Source organism: Pundamilia nyererei, unplaced genomic scaffold (assembly GCF_000239375.1).
Source record: "Pundamilia nyererei isolate P.nyererei 1_Seehausen unplaced genomic scaffold, PunNye1.0 scaffold00273, whole genome shotgun sequence".
NCBI lineage: Eukaryota > Metazoa > Chordata > Actinopteri > Cichliformes > Cichlidae > Pundamilia > Pundamilia nyererei.
This window is the reverse complement of record NW_005187674.1, coordinates 271,734-295,480: the sequence shown is the minus strand read 5'-3', so window position 1 is coordinate 295,480 and position 23,747 is coordinate 271,734. Positions and strand designations below refer to the sequence as shown.

The 23,747-nt window shown below is 42.1% G+C and overlaps 1 protein-coding gene across 1 annotated transcript in view; it reads right to left on the bottom strand.

Annotated features, from left to right (window-relative positions):
* The window catches only part of plxna3 (plexin A3), a 135,380-nt gene that overhangs the window by 104,648 nt on the left and 6,985 nt on the right, over positions 1-23,747 (bottom strand). The gene's annotated exons all lie outside the window — the stretch shown is intronic.

Sequence of the window (23,747 nt, the reverse complement as noted above, 5' to 3'; positions counted from 1 at the left end):
AGAGATTAGCAGAGTGTGGGAGTGTAATCGAAGCAGATAGAATTATTGATCTGTTTCTGTCTGTCTTCTCACTGAATCTCTCTCATAAGCCTCAGCAGCTCCAGTAACACTAAGCTGGATGGAAACTTCACTCTTATCCTTGCAGCCAGTTCAACTCCGACTGACTGACAGTTCTAATCAACACACACACACACACACACACACACACACACACACACACACACACACGCGCGTAAATGCCTCGACAGTTTAATCCTAATCTACAGCGATATTAACACCAAACGCAGGACAAGTTTGGGCTGCAAGTATTGTGTTGAAAAGCCTGCAGCATTTGCGCTCAGCGTGGGTGTCCCAGTGGGAATTGAACCCTCAACTGCAGCACTGCTTTATATCAGCCTCCTGGTTTTCAGCTCAGACGCATTAATCAATACGAGAATACGAGAAACGGCGTGTGGAAACAAAGAGCTGGATTTATTTTATCTGGCTTTCAGGGGTTTCTTCTTCTGCTTTCTCGGTTACATCTGGAGTGTCTTTTTATTCATCTGAATAAGGTTTAACAGTGGAAACGCTCACTGCAGTCTCAACGGGTCAGATTTGGTAATATCTCTTTTTTAAAAGTCACTTTTAACTCGAGTCAGGATTAGTGAGCAGGCCTACAGAGAACACATCTGTTCTGTTCAAAAATGTCTTTGAAGTGATTTAAATAGGAGCTCTTCGGCTCATTTTCAGCTCTGTACTTTCACTCCGGTGACTGTAGCGGAGCAGCTTTGCATGACTCACAGTTCAAAGAAAAAAACAACTGTATTTATCTTATTCTGGGCTTTTATGCAACACTCTTTTCCATCCTTTGTCTAAAGAAATCCATTTAACTGTACAGGGTGGGCCATTTATATGGATACACCGTAACAAAATGGGAATGTTTGTCCGAAGACAATTGAAAGTCTGAAGGCAGTTGTCTATGGTGTGAAGATACGAGATGTGCAGCACCTGAAACTACGGATGCTGGATGCCTGTGCTGGCATTTCTCCTGCAGTGTTGCTATAGTGTGTGAAGAGTGGGAGAAGAGGGTTGCATTGACAATCCAACACAATGGGCAGCACATTGAACACATTTTATAAGTGGTCAGAAATTTGTAAATAACTCATGAAAGAATAAGGTTACGTTGAAACCAAGCACACCATTGCTTTTCTTGTGACATTATCAATAAGTTTGATGTGTCACATGGCCCTCTTCCTATTGAAAAAACAAAAGTTGTATCCAAGATGGCCGACTTCTAAATGGCCACCATGGTCACCACCCATCTTGAGGAGTTTGCCCCCTCACATATACTAATGTGCCACAAACAGGACTTTAATATCATCAAACATTCCCATTTTATTACGGTGTATCCATATAAATGGCCCACCCTGTACATTAAAACATTAGCTGTTGTGGAAGAGCGTTAAAGCTGCATTCTTCCTAATAGCCAGCAGGGGGCGCGCCTCTGGTTGCAGAAAGACTTGAAGTTCTATAGACGTTTACAGGGACGCGGCGTTGCTCTGCTACCTCAGTAAACATATTCTTGATATGTCACGGATTCAGTCACTAGTTTGAAATCTGAATATGCAATATTTTCGATTGTTGACATTATCAGGGTCAGAAAGAAGAACAGAGCAGGATATGCTTATTGGTCAAAACCTGACACGTCATCAGCCAATAAACAGACAGCTTCAAAATGTCACAACAGAACTTCTTGAACCAGGCAGTGACATCAGATGGCTACAGTCATTCTTTAAATACAGTCTATGATTTTTTTCTCTGAAGGCCTGCCTCTCTGAACGCTCTCTTTCTTCTGATTGGCCGAGTGCAGGAAGTCCCCAGAAGTGAGAAAACAGTTAAATGGATTAAATACACACACAGACTGTTTAACCATATTTATTAATCTGTGCTTATTAATCTGTGCTCGATTTTGACTCTTTCATTGTATTTTAAAAGTGACTAATGTGTGCTGCACTTTGCCCAATTTTGTACATCAATAAAATATGAACTAGTTTAACCAACTAATATTTCTGGTGCTAACAATGTTTACTCATCGTGGTCAACTGATCACACGCGTCTTCACTAATAATACATATTCTAATCCCAGAAATACCACAGAAGAAGCGGAAACGAATTATTTTACAACTGGGTGGAAATCTGTCTTATTTCAGGTCAGAGAGGTGCTCTGCCTTCACATGAGTGAAATTTTGAAAAACACAGAAACAAAAACGAATTAAAAAACAAACAAACACACTATATACACTGTACAATGGAATATTTAAATAAAAAACGTGTGAAATAAGACTGCCCTGTGGGACCAAATCTCTACAAAACAAATATTTTACACAGTGCGTCCTCGCTGTAATTAACGTATTTCAAATAAATAATAAATCGCTGTTTTCAGACAAAAATGGGGAAAATGTAGCTTTGAGCCTCTCAGGTGTAAAGAGCTTCTCGTTGTCATCCCTAACGATGTGAGTATTTGTGACTAATTGTCGATTCAAGGAGTTTACAAGGCTCCAGGATATGCATGAGGGCTCAACGGTCAATTGAGAGCGTAATGATCAGATTAACAGCAGGTGGTAAATGTAGATTTCTGACATGCAGCATGATGGTGGATCCACTGAGGCTTAAATTTCACTGCAAAATTTGGGAGAAATGAAACGAGTCCCGTGAACAGAAACAATGTGAAGTAAACCTGGAGCTCTTTCTGAGCAGCAAACAAATCACGAGCCGCCCTGTCCTGTTAATTTTACTGTCAACGTGTGAATTCGTTTCAGCAAACGGGGGAGACATGTTGGACTGAGGAGGTCCAGGCGTCTCTCTGCAGCTTCATTAATAAATGAGAAGAAGAAGAAAGAGTCTTTTTTTTAGTGTCATTTAAGAGAGGTCCTCCTGACTGAGCTAAAACAGATCCTCCACACAGCGACTGCACAGCGCCGTGAACGACGGCTTCTAATGAGACAGAAACTGAAGGGAGGGATAATAAAGTTTTCAGCCGGGCAGCGAAGACGTACAGGAAGCCGAGTCCAACAATTAACCCCGTGACACACACACAGAAACACAAAGAGGCAGTGAAAGATCAGCACATTAGTTAATTAGCCCGCTGAGCTGAGGGGGAGACCAGAGAGAGGAGAGGTCGACAGATGGACCAGTGTGTGTGTGCGTGTGTGTGTGTGCGTGTGTCTCAGAGTGTGTGACGGACAGCTGGGCAGACAGAGGACACAGATAGAGTTTCTCTAACTGGACTACGATTTCACTGGATCATCCATCACCCTGGAGAACCGGAGGCTGTGACTGAGGACGAGTGATGGGACGACCCCATCAGAGCGAGGACATTTCTGCACCTTAATGGCTTGTTTGACATTTTAGACTTGGGTTTTAAAATCACATTCAGGGTAGAGCTGGCTAAATATGAAGTCCTTTTATCTGGTTGGCCTGAAATCTCACAGAAAAGCCTTCAGCTGATCCAAAACACCACCGTGACAACAGTAACAGGCACATAGGAGATTATATATTTCCCATATTAGCCAGGCAAGAGTTCAGAATTCATCTAAATACATACAAAGTCTTAATGATCAGGACCGGTCACATGTTAAAGATCTCATAGTGCCATGTGATGCTGACAAAGCTCTCAGGATGCTGAGCTGTGATTTCTACAGTTTCTAAAAGTAGAACAGGAGGCAGAACCTTCAGCCTGAAATGATGCTATAAAAATAAAATGGAACTGAATACAAACGAATATGTCACGTTATCAGTCAAGCTGAGAATAAAGTTATAGGTCTTTTAATAACAAAAGGGAAGTGGTGTGAACAAACTTGTTCCCCTTCGGCTGTGGTTGGCCTGTAAAAAAGAGCTGCATTCACTGCTTTTTGTGTTTCTTCTTTAAAAATGCCAAACAAATTTAACTTTGCTTCACAACCAAAAAGCATTTCTGGGTGGCGTCCAACCTGAAACCGGAGAGGTGAATGAACTTTCCGAAGCAAAATGGAGAAGGCGGAGAGTCTGCTGTGCCTTCGCCTGAATTGGCTCAACATAAATAAAACTGAATAAAATGGAATAAATCGATGCGTTTCTTTTCCTTTACGGTGATGCACTTTCACCCTCCCTAAAAGCACAAATACACTCACTGTTTGGCTTAGCTTGAGATAAGATCACAGAAAGAGCGCCTTAGGCCAGCGGGGTCCAGCAGACGTAAAACTGGCCCATGGTGTCACAAAACCCAGGTGTTGGTTGTTTGTTGGCTAAGGCGTCGGTTGCTCTCCCTGCAGCTTCCCTGCAGGTCTCCCTAAATGCAGGAGTCTTAAATAAAGTTAAATTATTCTTCAATAAATCAATGAATATTTGTGTCGAATCGCTGAGATTTGAGCATTTACCAAATTTCTGATGACGATAGTTTCTGCGATCGAGCGGCCTGGTTTAGGTCCGGTGCGTTGGCGGCGAAACACCAGCTGTAACAGTCAGTTTGTTTCAGCAACGATCAATATCAAACGTTTCAGATGTTCTGCTGCTGCTCGGCTCGTCGTCAGGTTGGAGCTGCAGGTCGTCAACATTCATCAGGCTTCATTAATGTTCTGTTCTCAGATCTGAACCGACTACGTGACCTTTGGTTACTCGCAAATTATGAAAGCTAAACTTAATTATCAAAGGGGGGGGGGGCTTCAGAGGATTCATATTTGATGAGTGGATTTGATATTCAGAAGCAGCTCCATTAGGAAACATTTGTATGCAATTACCCACAAAAGGTTAGATTGCTGAGAGAGCAGGAAAGAGACAGAAACCACGAGTTATTGATGATCAAATAAAGTAATCAATCCAAAGCACTATGCTTCAGACAGATCTAGCACAGTCTCCTGAAATTGCCTTTGCGTAGTTTTGCAACACTGTGGCACAGAGAAGTAAGAAACCCCAAACACCACCACACACATCAGAGCGTAACAGCTGTGTATTCTGCCACATTAACACTCATGCTTCATGGATGGATTTTAATACAGATGCTGCAACTACTTCAGTGTCTCTCTACTCAGTTAATGACTTTAAATGGCCGCTAAAACAGCTTTTAATGTGGTTAAAGCACAAATGTAAATCAATTAGTTTAAATTCGTCAAATAGCAAATATCTTATTCGCCAAGTGACTAATGACATGTAGCCAATGAGCATGCAGCATCTCTGAGCTCTGCCCCAAGGCAATGACCCGAGTTTTCAAAACAAAAGATGGCAAATGGATGATCAAATTATTTTTCCATTTTATGAACTTAATGTTAGGTTAGCAGCAAGTAACCTTTCAAAATAAAAGCAAAGGGACTATCTAGTCCTTGTGGAGGCGAGTCTTGCCACTTGGCGACCCTCTTAGAGCATTACTGGGGAAATCATACAAGGAGAAGATGTGGCACTCAAAAATCCTGAATCTATGGGAGAATTCTCACATGTTAAATATGGATAAAGACACAACAAGACAGCAAAGCAAGGGGAACATTTTAGCCTGTCGTGCACATGCACAGTAGAGGTTCACAACCTTTCAGGCCCTCTCTGAAAATCATTTAGACTTCAGGGTGAGCTTCTTCTGAATTCTTTTTTTGACTTTGCCCCAAAATAAGATTTTAAAAAGTACCCCCCCCCCCCCACGGACGTTGTGTTTCTACATCTCTCAATCTGGTTCACCGATACCGCGCATTGATCTCAGCCTTTCAGGCATCATTCCTGAAATGCATTTCCATACTCCTATTATGAAATTATGCGACCATCTACAGCATCAAAACTGCCGTGTTCGAGTGCTGAATTTAAACGTGTAAACATTGCACTCGGCCCCGCCTCCACCGAACGGGGATAAAACGCTGCCGAGTGCCAGTGCCAGCTGTATCTCAGCGCAGTCGCCCTATCAGGCCTGAAAGTGTCTCAATCTCCCATCTGTTGGCCCGAGTCGTCTCTAAACCATCCAGCTCTCAGCTCTTATCTCTGACCATCTCTGACCACCCTGCATCTCTTGCCACCCAAACGGCCCCTGAAGCCTTTCACACCAGGAAACTGCAGCACAATGCTGCTTTGTTGTGTGTTTATCGGAGCCCACAATTCACACACAGAGCCTCAGTCACAGAGATGAGGGGGTCACACAGGGGGGACGCAGATGGAGGTGATGGATGTGGGCGACAGAAGGGGTGTGTTGGTTTTATAGCTTCTGGTTGGGCCGTGATGAAGCATTTGGGTGGAGTTTGCACTGGATGTCATATAAACTATAAAGATGTCGTTTCAAACTATTAAGTGTTGGTGCGGATAAAGATCACCGGGCTGATTGGGCCTGAGGTTTCACATCCGGGCCGGTTTCTAAGAAGATAAAATCATGCGAGAAGTTTGTGTTCATTAAATCTGTTGTATTTAAATATAGAACAAACGGAGCTACAGTAAAGAAATTAAATAAAAAGACATATTTGGAATAAAAAATGGACGAGATATTTATTGATTTGATTATTTACATGACAAATAAATAACAGAAGCATCCAGTGGATGGATGAAGTCATTATCATGTTGCCCTAACATTTACATTTTATGGTAACATCTTTTTATTTAACCTCATTGATTTTATTTTAGACCTTCCCATATAAATCATTTTGCACCTTTAATTTTAAAAGATCCCAGATACATGCTATTGATTATTTAGTATTTCTATCATATTTTTATTGCACATTTTCACAATTTGAAAAAATATGATTTTTAAATTTTCTGATATTTTAATATTGTTACAGATTATCAGGTTTTTTTTAGCCTTTTTTCAATAAAACAGAAGTTAAACATTACAATAATTATTCCTTGTGATGCTTTCGTGTAGTTTAGGGTTTTTCCCTGTCTCTTTGGGCATTAATGGGCATAATAAAATATTTATAAATGTATCCTAATATAATGACAAACTTATGATAACAGTAGAATAAACTGGTGTCCAGAAGAACAATGTCATGGTGGGACCCCACATGCTGCTTAATCTAGTTTACACAGGAGTTGGCGGCAGAGATCATCGCATCCATTTTCTCTTTTTCCCCCCCGTTATCCGATTAGGGTAGCATGGGCTTTGGAGCCAATCCCATCTAACATTAGGCCAGAGTCAGGGCGCACCCTGGACTCGGCCCATCACAGAGTAACACAGCCAGCCTTTCACACTTACATCCACACCTCCAGCCAGTTTTGCAATAACTAATTAACCAAAACATTCACATGTTTGGACTGTTGGAAACCCGACATGCAGAGAAGCAGAAGTCAGAGATCCAGACAGAGCGGGTGAAATGTTCCTAAACAGATAACATATTGGACTTGTTGTTTTAATATCTATCATGTAAAGAAACAAAGTGGGAGATGAAATCTGTTGATAAGTGCGAGTTAAAATAAATCTCCAGTTAAACAGACGGGAAAGTGAATGGGAGGTCACGTGAAAGTCTGTGTCGTGCTGATGGCTGCTTGTGTGAAGGTCACATCTGTCTAACAGGGAGCCCAATGTTTCTGAATCAGCGAATTCAAGAGCTGCTTTATTACAACTCGACTGAAGCTGTCAGATATGGAGCTGCTATATTAATAACAAGAAGACAAAAACAGATCATATCACACAACTTATTGAGATTAAGCTGAACGTCGGCGTCTATTGTCTAATGAGGACTAAAACTTTCCTAAACACAGGCTGTGAGAAAACATTGAAAACTCTAAAAATCTAAACGGGGTGTTACATAAGAGCTGACTATGAAAAAGGCTTTTACTCCAGTCTGCCCTACTTTCTTACCTGTCTGGACCCTAATAAGAACCAAAATCTCCAAAACTTTTTTCATACTGTATTAATTAAGACTTAAAATCAATGACTGAACCCATAAACACATCAGGAGAGTGTTGACTGAGGTCACAGATCAAGTAAACAGCAGGGCCGTTTTCCCATAGACCTCTATACAATCTGACCTTATTGCAGCCAGATGAATCGCCCCCTGCTGGCCGTTAGAAGGAATGCATGCTTAAGGCACTTTTACATTGTCTCCTCTTTTCAGACCTGGAATCTCTTATGTACAGTGTATGGATAAAACCGGTCGGGTCAGAGGATGAACTGAGGGGATGCAGAGAGGGCCACACTAACATAGACAAGCTTTTTATGTTTTTAACACTATGAGTCATGCAAAGATGATCCCCGGAGTAATAACAGAGAGCTGAAAATGAGCCCAAGAGGACTCCTGTCCATTTGAGGGTGGTTTACAGTCTAAACATTGCTTCATGAAAACCAAATATTCCTTATAAATCTGCAGGAGATAAACAGAAGCCGCAGTGATGCTGGGAGGATACCGTATCATCGAGGCTGAGATCACAGTGGGCAGGTGGAAGCAACGGCAACATCGGAGACGATTTAAAGGTGATGCCAAAAAATAACTGCACCCCACCCCAACGCACCACGACATTCAACTGTTGAAGCTGGTAAAAGCGGCTGCTTTCAGTTTGCTTCTCGTACACAGATTTATGCAATGAGTGTTTTTATTGAAGTCGATTCAAATGTGTTTTACAACCTATAAGCTGCTGCTAAGTATGATTTTCCCTGTAAACAGACAGTTAATCTTTTATGTTGGTATAACAACAGCTGATCTAATTTAGTCTGATTGTTGTGTCACTTCCTGTAATTACATAAACACAGTGAGCCGCAAACCACCGAGTACGCTAATACGTCCGCTTTAATTTCACTGCATCTTCCTCTCAGCCGGCCCCTATAATTACAAACCACTGTAAACCGTCTGACTGTGCTAATAACAGCTAACACGCTAACACGGCGTCCTGAGAGTCCCACGGCGTGATCGCTTCACTGTCCGTCTGGAAATCAGAGCTTCTTCCTGCTGCTGGCTGGAGGTAAATAAGAAAGAGCCTCTGTGGGGAGGGAGAGGAAGGCTCTGCTTCACCAGACCGAGCTGCTAATTACACACTGGAGCTCCCGCCACAATAGACACTGTTCGTTAAACATACGAGAGAGAAGCGGGGGAATTTACCGGGAAAGAGGAGACGGCAGAAGGGGCTTTTGAATCTCTTTTGTAGCACTAGTTTTGGCTTATTTCTATCTGATCTTATATTTAATGCTAAAGAGTTTCACCTGAAGCATCACAGGTCCATGAATATCTTTGTCTTAAAGTCTAAAGTACAACTAATTAACAAATCCATGAATCTCTTAATTTTCTTCAGTTGATATTGTTGGTTTATTTGGGTCTCCTCCTGGCTAGATACCAGCATGTCCAGGGCTCACACAGTGTATGAAAACTTGACTATGAGCAGCAGTGGAGTTTACAATGATAAGGGAAAAAAACCTACACAGAAAAATCCAAGATTTAAAAGGAAATTAAAAACTAAAAACATAAATCAGTGCACACATCATGCAACGCTCTGCAGCTCTGGGTGCTGAAGTCTGAGGCCTGACCCTCCAGAGGAAGCTCATTCCAGCAGCTCATATCCTCGATCTACTTCGGTTGGTCACTGCGTACAGCTCGTGAGGAACGTCGACCAGTCAGTAAATTAATACTGTTGTTTATTACCCGTAAACGAGCCTGCTGTAGGTCAGAAGGTCAAACAGGTCATTCGCCAACTTGAATTTTGGTGGTTTGAACTCCAAAGTGTCCTTCACAACGATACTGGATCATAAAATGGTTCCAGTGTATTCTTAACATGACAGTTAAAACTTAAGGCTAATAAAACAAAATTAAAATTGTTTAATCAATAATGGTAAATTATGTTGATGTATATCATAATCGTTTGACAGAAGGTAAAATCTCTCTATTCGGTTTACTGCTGCAATCATTTAGCCGGCGTTAGCCAATCAGCTGCCAGCATTTTCATGATAAATGAGTTTTTTTAATAGCAGAAAATACTCAATATCAGAAAATGACACTACAAGGAACGTCTCTGTCTTGAAACAAAACACAGACAGCACAAAGTGTTTTTTTGTTCAATGAGTCCAGGACCTCCCGAAATCATCACTTTTCTGTCATGTAAACAAATAAAAGCCTGAAATGCTGACATTTAAAAGAAAGAAGCAGAATGTTTTGGGCATTTTTGCACATTCTGGGAAACATTTTGTTTATGTAGATGTCCAAAAGCAAGTTTCCATTATGTGGAGCAAAGAAAAGTAAAAAAAAAAAATCCTTTACATTTAAATGTATCTGATCAGTAATTGTTCTCAGCAGTCCTGGGTGCAGCCCCACCAACAGGTCGCTGTAAAATCTCCCAATCAGGACAAGGAGCAATTTTAAGGAGGGACACCTTAAATAGACGGCAGTTAAAACTGCTTGTTCGAGACAGGATGAACTAGAGGTCACAGATACGTGAGGGTTATTTTAATCTGTGAATCATGTAACGCTGCTCTAATGGAATAGAAATATGAAGCAAGAAATGAGAGAAGATCCACTTTAAGCACTGGAAAAATACAAATCAAGGAAAACCTCTTCAGCTGGCATGTGGTTGGTCTGTGGGACCGTTCATTGATGTTTATCTCTGCAGATCAGATCCTTTTAGCCTCTGAGAGATGTTTGTTTAAGTTTGCTGTAACCGCTCAGGGTCAGACGTGTTTAGATGTTCGGCCTCTCTGGTTTCCATCAGCTGATCCATTAAATAAATAACATAAAAAAAGAAACCAACCACCAACATCACACAGCACATGGAACTCTAATGAAATAACAGTGTTAGACACTGATGTGTGTGTGCGGCCTCAGACTTTGTGGTAATGACACTATAGACTATAATACACACACACACACACACGCACACACAGCTAATGGAGTTGGTGGCTAAAGCAGAGCTACTCCAGATAATTACTCTTCAAAAACATTACTATATCCTCACACACACACACACACACACACACACACACACACACACACACACACACACTATAATTATGTACACACCTGCATTTTGGAATATATTCAATCTTTTGGAATAAAATCAAGATATAACTCAATGTGTGCTGCAGAAAGCACACTGCTATTAAAATTAGCATAGGACGTTTTTGGGACTAATTTAAATGTCAAATAAGCCAGAAAAAAAAACAGGCCAATCAGCTAGCCTTAAACTAATAAAACATACAAAACAGAAAACTGTAATAGAAAAGGTCTAATATTGTCCTGAAAAATACAGCACGTGTGTTTAAAAATTCATTCCTCAATACCCAAAAGGTATTTTAAAACGTCATCACCATACAGGCACAATAAACACACTGGGTTTGTGGACGGCTCTTATGAGTGCTGCTCTGGCACGGTGGTTATAAGCCAGATTATTCTGGTTCAACCACATGAAGCTGTACTTTTATTTTCTTCCAAACTGCTGTTGGAGGATTACACCTGTGGCACGTTCAAGCTCGGTGGTTTACTGTACCTGTGCAGGTAACATGCAACATTTAACTCTTGCACATAATACTTTATAGAGCCTATATAACTGGTATATTTCCTGCGCTAACTAGCGCTAGTTGGATAATCACACACAGATAAATTATAGAACAAAGCTAACCTATAGATAACTAGGTTAGCTAGTTATCTGTAGGTTAGCTCCAAAGCGCCAGATGCTAACAACACTGGCAAAGACTATAAACTATAAAGCTAAAGTCACCAACCTGTCAAGTGTAAGCTAGCTGCTTAGATACCCATCTCCTAGTCATTGTCTTCAAATGTTCCTTTTTTATAACCTGATCTTTACTATGTGTTTAACGTTTGAGGGAGCAGCTAAATCGGTTCGTGATGGAGATTTAAAGAAATAAACTTTGATTAAAGTCGCTAGTTTAGCCTCATGCAGGCTTAGAGATTGATCAGTGACCCTCTAGCAACCACCGGTTGCTAAGGAAAATGTCCATTCCTCAACAAAAGTAAAGTAAGAATGTAAAAGTTTATTTGTGTAGCACATTTCACAGACAGACATCACAAAGTGCTTCACAAGAGAGGTAACAAAAATACAATCCAATCATAAATGCATCATAAAAGCCCTGGGCTTTAAAACGTGCTAGTGTCAGTGGTGAGGCACAACTTTGTAAGTTCTTAGTTTCCAGTTTGTCAGGCACGTTTTTCAAGTGTTTGCAGAGAAGTTTGCGTCTCCCTTGCATATTACAGGAGATCATGGCAATCTACAATTCATTTTAGACAGCAAGCTCCAAGCTACAGCGCGCCAACCGCTGGGGGAAAACACATTTTCTCTTGAGTATCTGGCAGTTCAATGTAGTCTCCAGCCGGCCTCTATGCTCGTGCGACTGCAGCCGTAACATTTTTTATTTTTTCCAGAGATTTGATTGTTAAGCTGCCTAAAAATATACAAACTCAGAGCATCAAATTATAATTTAATGTGTTGCTGATTTCAGTGTATTTATTGGTAGCACTTGGCCTGAAGCACTTGAATCCCCAAAGCTATGACTTCAACCTACAACCCTGATAAATGGATCAGAAAATCATCATTTTGTAAGTAATGAACCATAAAAAAAATAGTTTTTCAGTTTGTTTCAGCCTGAAAACATGAAAGGTGTTTTTAATTGAACTTAAAGCTACTGCTTCTTCCTGCCCTCTGCCTTTCTCCCGTTGTCTCTCTCTCCCGTTGTCACCTCTTATTCCTTTTGTTTTATGGGTCTGGCATGAAATCTGTTGTCTAAGCAGAAAATAAGCATCCATTCTTATATAAAAGCCAGTATGCACCATGAAATAACAGCCAGGGGGCAACAAGCAAAGGCTGGCCATTAAAAAAAGACAGGTAGAAAAAAATAGCTCGCAGCAGCTTACACAGTAAATTTATTATAATGTCCCATTTTCCCAGCACTAATCCCATCACAGCTGAGTCCTGAGTAGGAATTCTTACGGATATCGCCTTTAAATGTGCAGTAGCTTCAGTGTAACTTAGATCCCTTCTAAGAAATGATTGCATAGTTTCACATTTTCTTTATCAGTAGCTGCAACACATCGTTAAACTCCCACTGCAGTGTATAGCTTGTTCTACAGTAAATGGTACTCAAACTAATATGTTAAATAATAAAGTCATGATTGGTATTGTTGCACTTTTATGGCTTGCTGTGAGGCTACTATTAATTTATTTTTATAATCGATTAATTTGCAGTGATTATGTTAATAGCTTTTATGCTTGAACAGCAGCGATGCCAAACAAAAGGTGGAAATACTTTATTTTCTATCAGCCTGAAGCAGAAAATCTTTTGCGACTTCTCGCTGCCATTTCAAACAAAACCAGGACTGCGAATGTAAACGGGCCAACGGGGAACTCGTTCATTCATCACACAGTCCTGGTGACCTTTAACCTCGCTATATATTAAGGCCGCACTGACAGAAAATCCAAACAAAGTGTACTCCCATGACTGACAGCCAAGTCACGCTGCATTTAACCGCACTGAAAGCTATATTTATCCTCCACTAAGGTCATAAAGAGCTCACAAACTAAACACTGATTGGATACATTAACTCAGACGGCGCTGGACTTCATCCATTAGAAATAAAGACGAGCTGAGGGAAACGGGAGGGGATGACAGCGGCGTGATGGATGGTAACCAGATTAATTCTGTGGTTTTACACACAGAGTTTAAAGTGGACCAATTACACTCATATTAAAACAGTAACACACGTAAGTCCTCTGTGATATTTAGGGATTATGTCAAGGAGGAAAGGTAAAACCTCACTTACCAGACAAATCCTGAAGATAAAAGTGATGCGGAAGAGCCGGCTTCACTGAATCAACATTAGACAGCACTCAGTCCACGGAAGTAGGAAAAGAACAACTGATCATTTTAAGGTAACTTCAAGCAGACAAAAAGTCAGAGAGGCAGTGGATGGATTCCCCACCGACCCGAGACACGAAACAGATGAAACAGAAAGCAGTGTCAAAAAGATGAGAGAAGCGGACGTTGATGCTAGGATCTTCACAGGAGGGGAAAAAAGTCCCCGAAGCCCAGCTACAACGGGAAAAGGCCAAAAGCATCCTGCTCCAGAATCAAACAGACGATCATCCGCAGCCGTGCACCAGAAACGGAGGACGGAGCTTAAACAGAGTAAAAAGCTAAATGCAGTAAATATGTTAAATGCAAAAATAAACAGTATGAAATGTGTCTGTTCAATAGTAATAAAGTTACCATTGCATGAACACACATACCTGCAACTTCACCCAATCTTCTCCTCAACATACTTGAATCTTTAAAACAGTCGCTTTATAAAATGTAACAGTATGAGTCCACTTTATCATTGGGTGACAGGCCACTTCATTAGGCACACTTAACACAAATACCTGATCAGCCATCAAAGTTTTGGAGACAAAAGGCCAGAGGTCATGGGGGAATAGGCAGAGCGCTTCGATATGATAGGAACATAACAAGTTACAACCAAAGTGGGCAGAAGATCATCTTTACATGGCAGGTCTGGATTTCTGAATGAGTTTTGTCTTTATTTTTACATATTTGGTGATTTGCCTCCTTGAAAATTCAACTACATGCACTTACTCCCTTTTTGCTGTGCTGAACACTGATATTACGGATGCCGAGGATCCCTGGAAATGTAGGGTCGATGTTTAATACTATAGAACAGGGGTAGGCAACTCCACACCTCGAGGGCCGGTGTCCTGGAGGGTTTAGATGTGTCCTTGATCCAACACAGCTGATTCAAATGGCTAAATGACCTCCTCCTGGAGTTCTCCAGAGGCCTGGTAATGAACTAATCATTTGATTCAGGTGTGTTGGCCCAGGGCGATACCGAAAACCTGCAGGACACCAGCCCTCGAGGCCTGGAGTTGCTTACCCCTGCTATAGAACAAAGAATCAGCTGCGTGTTAAAAGGAGGCTTTAAAAAACCCCACAAAGTGAGCCTTTGTGATTTCAGAATATTTCCCCCTGTTAACCACTGCTGTTTACATCACAGCCTCCAAACAACAGCATATCAGGAATGTGTTAAAGAACCGGCAGTAATTTAAAAAGTTTGAGAAACAGTGTGAACAATCGATAGTGTGAATACTGTGACATTAATGAGCTGCAACATGGGAACAGTGGCATGGTACAGGACACCCCACCCCCCACCCGGCTATAAACAAGGTGACTCCAACACCTGAAGACCTTTTCTGTCCTAAACTCCGGGATCATTAGCATCTGATAAACCCCATTTACCTGATGCTGCGAATGCTAAAGCAGCTACTCTCCAACCTGTGAAGTCTGTCCAGAGCAGGGGGGAACACTGAAGTCTGCTGCTGTTTCAGTCATTAACAGCTCAACAACAACGTCTGACTTGTACTCCAAGGTCAGAACGATGGAAAACAAGAACAGACAAAGATTTACCAACTCTGATGTTGGTTCATTAGAGAAAAACAAGCCTTCCTATATTTAATAATCACAAAGAACCAGAGAGAGTTTATTATTTTTTTAGCACCTTATGTTCCAAAAACCGAAAAATGTGACTGCAGTTAATTATTACTGATTTCACTGTATAACAGCTAGGATAGGCTCCAGCCTCCCGTGACCCTGAGCTGGATGAGCAGGCGATGGATGGATTCTATCTTTTTAAATCTACGAACCAAAGCTTTCAGATTTCAATAGCAGGACATGTGCAGAGGATGGATAGTTGCTATATTGGGCAAAGGATGAGAAACTTGGAGCTCCGAGGCAGGAGGGAACGAGGAAGACCTCAGAGATGGTTCATGGATGCAGTGAAGATCTCCCTTTTAACAGGAAGAGTCCTCCAGCAGAACCAAGTTCAGGGACGGGCAGCCATGTGCTGCGAACAGCCGAAGGTGGGGTGGGGGTGGGTGGGTGAGTGGAAGGAAGAGGAGAGCACAGAGACACAAGGACAAAACACAAACTACAGACAGAAGTTCATGACATGCAGCAGTGAAAGGAGGGGGGAGAAGTGCTCAGAGGATGATGGGAAATTCCCAGCAGCCTGAACCTATAGCAGCAATTAAGGGAAGGTTCGGGGTCACCTGATACAGCCCTGCATACAGGAACCGTTTGACACAGCTTGAGATTAAAAAACAAAATTCACAATTATGTCCCACAATAAGCGGCTAATGAGCGTAATAATTAGCCAACAAAGACGTCCTGCTGTAATCTTTGTTGCTGCAAATGTTCGTGCCATCCGCTCTCACAGTCCGGATCAGATACGAGCTGAAACATGCACGGATGGATTTGACAAAAATACCGTTTTTAACCAAGAAGGAGAAATCTACTTTTCCCAATTACTATTTTTTAATGTAACTGGAAAAAAATGTAGAAAAATATTGTTCGAATTACAGAATCCAGTGAAGGTTTTCTAGCCACGGTTGATTATTATAGTTGTTTTTTCCCCTTTAAAAGCAGGATGCACTTGGTTCTGTCTGCTGAAGCCAGGAGAGCGACAGGTAATCTGGGAAAATTGTGGGCTTCAAGGAAGGTCACCTTAAAGAGGAGATTTAAAAAGAAAAAAAAGAAGAGCTAAAACTGAAAACATAAAGACTCGTTTCAAAGGATGAACTGCAGGGCTGCATCAAGGCCGACGCTGAACGGAGAATGATGTAAATCTACTCCAGTGGAGTCCGAGAATAAAAAACACGGAGCTGGAAATGAGCAGAATAAATGTACTTTAAGTTCAGCGTTAAATAAAGAAGAAAGAAACTAATGCAAGTACACACAAACGAGCAGTCTGAGGCTTGAGCTTTGAGCTCACAGGCTTTACATGCTCACCTCTTTATTTAAACACTGCCAGCTCTTAATACGAGCATTCGCTGCTGTAACAGCATCATTTCAAACCAAAATACACAAACACAAGAGCGAGGAAGAAAAGGAAAGTGAAAATGGAGAAAGCGCTGGATCTGTTTCTCTGCAGCTTCTGCATGCTTCTTCTGTCCGTTTTCTGATTTCAAAACATCCTCATTTAAAGGTGCTGTAACTTAGCAACTAATGCATTTTCAAAAGTGGGCAGTTTATGCGTTTAAGTGTCTCGTTTTGCAGCGAGAGGAGGAAGAAGAATGCTTTTACGCGTTCCGGCCCTTCTCTGCAGAGCGCACGGGGAGCGAGGTTTAAAATAGGACTGCAACTTAAACCCGACTGCCAGCTGCTCCAAGGGCGAGCTCGGTAACCAGGTGCAGATTAAAAAATCAGCCCAACAGATAAATATGAGTACAGTTGTGATGTTATCGCAGCTTTCTTGCTGATAAAACCTGTTCTTCATGTCTCATATACCCAAGAATAACCCTTTCACTCGTGCACAGAGGAGCCATCGTGTCTGCCGCTTTCACGCGTGTAACACACCTAAACACGAACCTTTGTTCACATCCGACTTTACAGGAATTACAATTTGTCACAAGAAGATCTGCGGATCACAACACGCGGCGAATCTGAACATCAGAGGCCCAATCAGCTCTCCGCAGCTTATCTCGACGTGTTGCGAACACCGGACCTAAATATTTGTCAGGATAACATCAGTGTTGGAGCTCAGGGACACTTTAGCTCACTTTTAATGGCTTAAAAGAACCAAAACAGAGACGACAAGCGCCAAGGAGTTCATGTTCAAGTCTAAACAGACGATAAGAGAAGAAACTGATGAAATAAAAGCCTTTACTTTACAGTCCTATGAAGCATTTGTATCTGGGTTTATACGTTTCCGAGAAATCGATCTGAAAAGTCCTGGAGAAACATCACAGGAGTGGAAACTCTGTGATTTGTGCTCAATCAGGAGGCAAAACAGTGTTATGCTCCTTTAATGGCCTGAAAGAGCTGTAATGTTGACTGTTGGACACCACCCTGAATGCACACACACACACACACACACACACACACACACACACACACACACACACACTGTCCCTGTTGGTTCATAAAACATTTCTAAGACTCGGCAGCTGCAGAGCGATGCCCCCCCCTCCACACACGGGATGTGAAATCACTCGTGCGCACACACACTTGTATTTAACCTTGGACTCCAATGATTCAAAGATTCACAGGAATGCACAGAAACATGCAGGATGTTGCAGCAGTTCAGTGAAAGTTCGAACACAACGCAGGAATTTGACTCTCACTTCTAATTCACACCATCCTTCACAGACAGGTGTAGCGATGACAACAACTGCAGAACCGTTAATTTGATAAGCAGCAACACGTCTGACGGAGGGAAGAATCTAAATGTGAACATTTTTAGTTGATTTTGAACCACCACGTGCAAAACATCTGACTGGGAGCAGCTTCGTTTTTCAGAAATGTAACGATCCAAACGCACTGCTGGTGCAGTAAAAAGCACGGTGTGGACTGGCCTCCCCAGAGCCCTGACCTCAAAACTATCGAAGCAGTGCGGGATCCTTCGAGAAACCTGAAGAACTGAACACTGAAACAGTTACAAGAAAGACTGGCTTTAGAGAGTTCAGGGTGACAACAAGAGGAACGGCAGCTGTCTTCTTCTGGGTTTTGTTTTTGTTCCTTTAAAATTTTTGTACATTTTTTTAACCTGAATCAGCTTCCAAGAGTTCAAAGAGCCTCTTTCACAACTGTGTGAAACTTATCAAAACTGGAAATGAACACATGAGATGTTGAAATCATAATGTGGAACATTTTTACACGAGAACTGCTCAAAACACTTTAATTTCTCACTTTCACTTCTGCTTGTTTTGAGTGTTTCACTCTGTTTTAAATGCATCAGTGTGAGATGGTTTGGAGAGTAGAAGCAGTCGGACAAATGCAGCTGAAGCTAAATGTGAAAGAGAAACACGAAAAGGTCATTAGGACTTAAGTAAAGAACATGAGTAAATGTACATACGGCTACACACACACACACACACACACGGACAGAAAGTCACATGTATGTCTTTGACCCTGGCCTCTCTAAGGCCAAATCACACATGACCGCACACATCCAGCTGCTAGAGGTCAGGAGGCATCGAGGGAGGAAACCAATAGCCTCAGCTGATTGTTTCCTGCCTGTTCCTCAGCTCATCCTGAGAGTGTGCGTTTGTACTTGTGTGCCTAGCTTTGTGAGGACCCTTGTCCATTTTAGTCCTGTCATCAGGGTACGAGTGGAAAGTGGGCACTATTTAAATGGTTTCAGAGTTCAGGGAAGGATCGGGTTCAGGTTGAATGTTTGCGGGTCTGGGAACACGGGGTTCTAACAAGGACACCAGTATGTGTTTTAGACCGGTGAAGCCATCACATCGGATAAGAGGCTGCCTATGAATCGTGCCTTGTTGTGTCAGATCTGATAGCAGTGAAATGAAGTGAAGTGAAACCCTCCTGATGGTGAAAGACCAGATGTGACAAACACAAATACTCCAAATATTCCAATGTTTGGCAATCGGATTTAGCCCGGTGTGGACAACGGCTCCTTTATTCAAACACAGTTTAGATTTACAATTCATTGATTAGAACAGGGTGTGTACTTCTTATATAAACTAAATTCCTCGCGAGCAGATTAGAGACCGACACGTATTTTAACACCGTTCAGCTGCAGGTTCGCTTCTTTTTATCAAGACAAATAAATGTTCTTCTCAGCTGTTGAAAAGCTGACACGACACAAAGAGGCCGAGCACAAGTTTATACTACAAGCCTTCAAAACGGAGCATGAGATCATGAATAGCTCATGAAGTTATTGTACAAACCATCAAACTTGTGCAGAGCTCACTGACAGGGTCACTTTGCACTATTTGCAGACTAATTAGAGAAAATCTATCCCTGTTGTTCCAGTTAGGCTGTGGAATTGAGGCACTTTGGTCAATAAAAACTATGCTAAAAATGTTTATGAACATTTTCAAACAGCAACAACTATAAAACTAAATGATGACTAACAATTCAAGTAATTTGTGTTTAATGCGTCTGCAGCGTTTGTGAAATCACAGCCTGCAGCTTCCTCCTCGTCCTCAGCACATTTGTCTGAACTGCTGCACAAAAAGAAGCTCTTAGCATCCGTCTCTAATGAAGCTGGTGGCTCTAGGAGGAAACTGATGAACTAACTACACTCATCTACACATTACCACAAAATATTAGACAATCAGCATTAAAAACAGGCGCAGGCAGCAGCGTGGATGGCCGGTGGCTCGTCGTCAGGTGACGTTAACGTTTCTGTCGTAAATCTTTCACGTTGCCGTCTGAAGGAGTGAGACGGTTCCAGAAACAAGTGAACTGCTCTGTTTAAATCGTGGCTGCGTTCACGTTCAAACAGACAGGAAACAGGATTTCAGTGAGCAAGCTGCTGCTCTTCAGCGGAGAGGTGCTAAACGCTATGTGAGGAAAAGTGAATCGACTCCAGGAGCCAAAGTCAACACTGAGCCGGCCCTGAGGCTGTAAAACCTTGGACTAAACTAACTAACTGATTATAAAGCAGTTAAAATACACCTGCTGCATGAAAAGCTGCCAGTGCATCAGGACTGATAATCTAACAAATTCATGAATAATGCATCAGACTTTTACGACTTCATAAGTATTTTTTTTCCTTCGACACTTTAAAAAGGCTCCGTGTGTTTTATTCTTCGACTCTGCTGCAGCAGTTCTAAGCAGCCTTTCTTCATCCTACACCGCTCTGCTGCTCCTGAATCCATCCTCTGTCTGCAACAAGCCATTTCAGCTTCTCTACCTTTCAGTCGCCCTCCCCAAACAACACCGCTACTTCAAGAACTGCCATTCTGTGGACTTCCTGTTCCACAGGAGGCACTCCAGCATGAATGGGACCCTATACAGCATTTATTTTGGTTTAAGGCATGAAGCAAGCCACAAAGAAATCCTATAGGCACTTCAACGAGTTCCCTATTTACACACACGGAAGCTTCTGTTGTGCGTTTGCTTCTGACTTCTTGTTATCCTTTGTGGGAGTGAGTTTAAAATCCATCCACCTCTTTTCCACTTCAGAGTTATGACTGTGCCGTCACAAGGCGAGAGGCAGGGCACATCCTGATAGGCTGCCAGTCTGCCACAAGGCTGAGACGGAATAAAAGACAACCATTCACTCTCAGTTTCACACCTACAACCAATTTAGAATCACCAAATAACCTGATGCGTACGTCTTTGGACTGTGGGAGGAAGCTGGAGTTCATGCATACACGGGGGGAACGTACCCACTGCACACAGAAAGGCCCCAGCAGGCCACTGGATTCAAACCCACGGTATTGTAGCTGTGAGGGGGCGGGACTAAAAGTGCACCGTCATGCCCTCACTGTTAAAAATCCTTGATGGACTTAATTATATGTGTTAACATACATATTTGTGAAAACTAAAATTTTTTATTTAGTTTTCGTCAAGAAAAAGATGTAAAAATACATTTTAGCAACTTAACACCAGCTTCAGTACGATGAGATTAGCAGCTCTGCCGTCCCTTTAAGCCAACCTTCACCTAAACAGAAGGTTTGAACAGCAGGTGGGCGGGGCCACTGTGCTGAGATGACGATGATAAGGAAATCCTCTATCTATGACATCATATATTCCCAAGAATAGAAAAAAGCTCTTGGTAACAGCAGTAAGAACATTCTGGGATTACGCGTACGTACACTGATCTCATTTATTTGAGACTCTGGTCATGCTTAGTATGAGCATCCACGACTGGAACATAAGAGGCCGACTAACTTTGATATGTTTATCTCATTAGGACGGGTACTGGGGAGGATCTGAAACTGAGGTTTCAGATAGAATCAGTTTGAAGTACACGCTGGTGCACAGAAAGATGACGTCATCGCAGCAGCAGGACCGGCTGGTCTGGCTGTAAAACGTCTTCACAGACAGAGTCAGAGGTGAAACGCTGCCGGCAGAAATATCATATCAGGGTCCGTCTCGCTCTGCTGACTCAGCGTTCTCTCAGCGCTGACTCTGCCAATGACTCAATGTGACAGAGTACGAGTTTTTAGACTCAAATTGTACATTAACAAACAATGGCGTGTGTTACAGGGAGACAAAGCGCTCTGGATTAATTTGCACACGTCTGCCCGCTCTGATGTCTAACACACACAAAAACACGCCGCTGCAGGTGACACTGTGACCTGATTTCGACAAAAGGATAATTAAGAACGCACAAGAGGTCAAATACACACACACAGACACACTCATATCAAATCAATGCTCCATAATAAGACACACTGATGGATTTCCAATAGCAGGATAACAACAGCCCTTCACCTGAAGGACTACAGCTGCGCGTCAAGTAACGATCCAAATATTTACGCTTTTTTAATGAAGTGCAGACTCGGCGTCCGTCTTCATTCCACTCCACGGCTATGGCAGCACTCAAACACTGGACAACAAATGACTGCAGATTGCAGCCAGTAACTGGGAGCTCAACCAAACAGACAGACGCAAATGTTTCCACAAAAAACGTGAGACGACCGATGCAAAACACGACTCGCCGCAAACGCGTTCAAAGGCAGCCGTGCGGATGTTCACTCTGTCTGTGACGTCCTTTCAAACAGATTTAATCATGACTAAATACTGCGTGAACGAGCCAGACCGAAAGCAGTCCTCCTGCGGAGGCAGACAGCTGTGACCTCTGACCTCTTCACTTGAACAGTGATTTTAGGCCAGCAGCCAGAATCAACATCACTAAGATGGCAAGTTATTTCTTCAGTTAATCGATTAAATGTTTTGCCTTAAAAATGTTGGAATAACAGAAATAATGCAGTTTATCCACGAAACGAGTCAAACCAGCCCCTCAGATTGAGACTTTTACCAGTTTACTATGTTTGCAGCGAATCGCCACCTCTGATTAATTTATCAGTAGATGACTTGGTCACTGCTTAGTTCACTGTTGTAGCAATCCTCCATGGACTCCAGCTCCACCCTTTCTACTGCAGCTGATGGGAGAAGTCCTCCTTCCGCTCCTTCCGCTGTGAGCTGGAGCTCCACTCCAAGGAGAACCCCCAGCAGGTGGAGAACTGTGCAAACAGGACAAAGACCATGATCAGTGGCTGCAGTCCAAAAGGGTGGAGTTGGAGTCCTTCGAACCACGGGATAAGAGTCTCTGTGAAGACCCAGCTTTATGCTTTATGACTTTGTAAATAAAATATTTGCAGAAGATAAAGTCATGAGTAGTTTACTTAATTAATCCCTTTAGGAAGTAACTGCATTTGCTTTTTAGGAATGATTTTCAGATGTTCAAGTTGTCATTCAATCATAAATTTTGTAACTGTTTCTGTTTTTGAAGGATGCATCTTTCCAGGTAAGATGTAAAACCATAACTCTGCCAATAACACACCTAGAAGCTGTTTGACAGTCATAAAACATTGAAAACTGAAAACATCTGTCCAGTAAAGCATGACTGGCATGATGAGATTAGATGCCAGTCAAGAGTGGTAGCGCTGTGTTTGAAAATAGTGTAAAACCTTCCAAATGTAACTAACGGTGTAATCACTATGTGAAGAAACGATGACATCTGTGTGTGGTGATGAAGCGCTATCAGCTAAAGCTGAACTTGGGCCTGGCTGTACTTTTGTGTAATACCGGTTTCTACCATAAGGTGGCACAGCAGGTCAGCCCAGCAAGTCATTAACAGCACTTTCTTACTTATAACTGGAGCTAGGTGTGGGCAATATAAACGATATACGATAGAAACTATATAAATTTGGCCAGCGATAGAGATTTTGACTATACCACTCTATCGCGACAGTGCATGTTGATGATGTCATTAAGCTGCACCTGTTTCGCAGCGGCTAAAACCATTATCATCTGCAAATTATTCCGGGCGACAGTCATAGCAAAGAGATGAAGCACTTTTGAAATATGGGGAAAGCCAAAAACTGCGCTTCCTTCACTTCCGTAACATTGATTCATTAATGTTGAATTCTCT